General features: G+C 37.5%; 1 long non-coding RNA gene across 2 annotated transcripts in view; it reads right to left on the bottom strand.

Annotated features, from left to right (window-relative positions):
• LOC102245912 overlaps window positions 1-2,906 on the bottom strand; it is a 113,312-nt gene that overhangs the window by 64,082 nt on the left and 46,324 nt on the right. For both annotated transcript variants that reach the window (XR_001362174.1, XR_313600.2), the window contains exon 2: window positions 718-821. This is a non-coding gene — a long non-coding RNA (uncharacterized LOC102245912). The remainder of the gene's footprint in view (window positions 1-717; window positions 822-2,906) is intronic.

Below are 2,906 nucleotides of genomic sequence, written 5' to 3'. Positions count from 1 at the left end.
AGATAGAAACATCAATAATGAAAGAGAATCATTGATTAGATTGGCTGCCTCCTGTACGCCCCACACTGAGGATCAAGCCTGCAACCCGGGCATATGCCCTGACCAGGAATTAAACTATGACCTTTGGTTCATAGGTCGATGCTCAACCACTGAGCCATGTCGGCTGGGCATGCACTTTTTTTTTTGGTCATAATCCATCTGCAGTACAATTTGCTTATTTACATGACCTGCCTGTGCCCTGGAGCATTTGATTTTATATCCCTACTATGAATCAATGAAGGATGCAAGCTCAAAAGCTCAAGACCACAGTGCCTATGCTTAATTTCCTGTTTAGTTTATATAATCTTAAAAATTAATATTAAAAAGCAATACTCACACATAAAAAAATTAAAACAAGGTAGAAACATGTATAGTAAAAAGTATAAGTCCACTGAACCCACTTATCTAAAAATTCCCTTTCCTTGGTCCAAGAAATAATACTGGTAATAGTATCTTTTATATTCATTTATATATTTTCCATGAATAGGGGTTTTTTTTTTAAATCCAACTGGGGCTATCTACTTTTTGTAAGGCTGTGAGTGTATGTAAATACAGCCTTACAAAAGGGTCCCACACATGAACGAGAGCAATGTGGTATATTTAAGTAATTATCTGTATAATTAACAAAAACTCTTGGTGCAATTTCCAAATATTAGAAAAAAAATGTTTTTTAATTACCTGGCTAATTACCTTCATTAGTCATTCTCTTGGCTCCTTTCTTCATGGAAGGAATCCATCCATTCAGTAGACATTCATTGAATTCCTTTTATGTTCAAGGTGCTCTATGAGGTAAAGTGGAAAATACAGAGATGAATTGAAAACAAAATCAACAACATTAATATAAGAAAAAAGTGAGTATTTTCTCCTAAAAGAATGAGGTGAAGGCATTGAATTTTGAATTGAACATGCCCCATTGTCAGTGGATCAAGTCTAAGATTTGAAGGACACTTAAAAGTCCTAGATATAATCCAAACCTGAAAAGGTGAAGCAAAGGAAGAGGTTCAGCTGAGTGGGGAGGGCGTGGATGATGCATAGTTGGTAGGAGGTGGACTGGCCATGTGAGGTGAGGATGAAGGAGAGCTCACTGAAAAAGCATCATTTCTCCTGGTACAGACCTGCAGGCATTTGGTCTGTGTTCAAAAAAAATATGACTGCAGTTTCTTTTCTTTCCTAAAGTAAATTTCAATGACAATTTTGATAAAATGAAACTGGGAAGAGAGAGCTTTAAAAGTAGACATAAAAGATGCAATCAAGAGCCTGGCCAGATGTACTCGTGAGAGATTTAAGGAGAAAGAAATTTTGTCTTATATCTCAGTTACCTGGGAATAAAAATTTGTTGTTGTTGTTGAATACTCTCCTTGAATTGGAGAATGGTAAAAATTGACAATCTTTACAAAAATAAACAACCAAAACCAAACCAAAACCCTGTATGGTTATCTTAAATGCTTTCTCCCCCCCTCTAATTTTTTTAGACAGTTGGGCCTCTTGGAAATAATAGAAAATACCCATCTGTTATAGATGTGCAGTCACTTCTAGGTAAGACATTAGGGGAACCTACAGCACACCCAGAGTTCCAAATATGTCACCATTTACAAATCCTTCATTTTGCTCTCCAGCAACCTGATGCTTTTATATGCCCAACATGGATGAGTAGCTGAGTTATGCAAATCTAGTTTTGACATGCATAATGGCTACGTAAGCCATTATATAGCTGCATGAATGGTACATGGAAACCTCTGAACTATTTTTGCAATTTCTTGTGAGTCTTAAACTACTTCAAAATATAGTCATTTAAAAAATGGTCATGAAGCCAATTTTCATTTTGCTTTGAAATTCATCTTTCTCTTGAATGCCTCAGTTAGAAGCTCTAATTAAAAAATTTCTCACTTAAATGATTTTATGAATACTACTAATTGAAATAGTGATGAGATTGTTCAAATTATTTAAGCAAAAATATTCCTTATGAGGAGAAGAGTTTTTATTCTCTCTTGAGTTACTGAGGCTAATGACAAACTTCACAGGATAATTGGTCAATCTCAGTTTCTCCTTGCTCTCCTTTAGAACTTTAGATATGAATAAGTGTCTTTTATAATAATCCCATAAACGAACTTTTTTTTTGTTCTTTCATCTACATAGTATATGAATAGACCTGACTGAAATATTAGTAGGACCATAACCAATACTATTTATTGGTATTACTTTGTCAATAGGTTTTTTCTCTCCACAACACATTATATCAGTCTATGAATGTGTTATGTTCTATAATAAATTATATAAAATCAAATAATGACCAATTTTTAAAAATTTGCATTTTAAAAATGCTATAAATTCACTTAGAAATAACATTACAGTCCACTTAAAAAATAGTGCTATGGTCTCCAAAATAGGGCTCACATGTCCCAGGGGATGTTCAGGTACATTCATATTAATGGTCCAAACTTGAAAAGTTAAGATGTGACCCAAAGCAATGGTAGTATCAATATACCTCTGCTAATCGTCTTCAGATTTCATTTAGCCAACATTTCTCCACAAGAGTCTTTATAATAAACTAGAGGCCCGGAGCACAAAAATTTGTGCACTCGGGAGGATCCCTCAGCCCGGCCTATGCCCTCTTGCAGTCTGGGACCCCTCGGAGGATGTCCACCTGCTGGCTTAGGCCCACTCCCTGGGGGATCGGGCCCAAGCTGGCAGTCAGACATCTCTCTGGCAGCCCGGCAGCCCTCGGGGGATGTCCACTTACCAGCAGGGAGCAGACCTAAGCTGCAGTCGGACATCCTTAGTGCTGCTGAGGAGGCGGGAGAGGCTCCCGCCACCACCGCTGTGCTGGCAGCCATCAGCCTGGCTTGTGGCTGAGCAGAGCTCCCCCT

The sequence above is a fragment of the Myotis brandtii genome, unplaced genomic scaffold (assembly GCF_000412655.1).
Source record: "Myotis brandtii unplaced genomic scaffold, ASM41265v1 scaffold230, whole genome shotgun sequence".
NCBI classification, from domain to species: Eukaryota; Metazoa; Chordata; class Mammalia; order Chiroptera; family Vespertilionidae; genus Myotis; species Myotis brandtii.
Note: the sequence above shows the minus strand (reverse complement) of the source record. Positions and strands in the feature narration are given on the sequence as shown.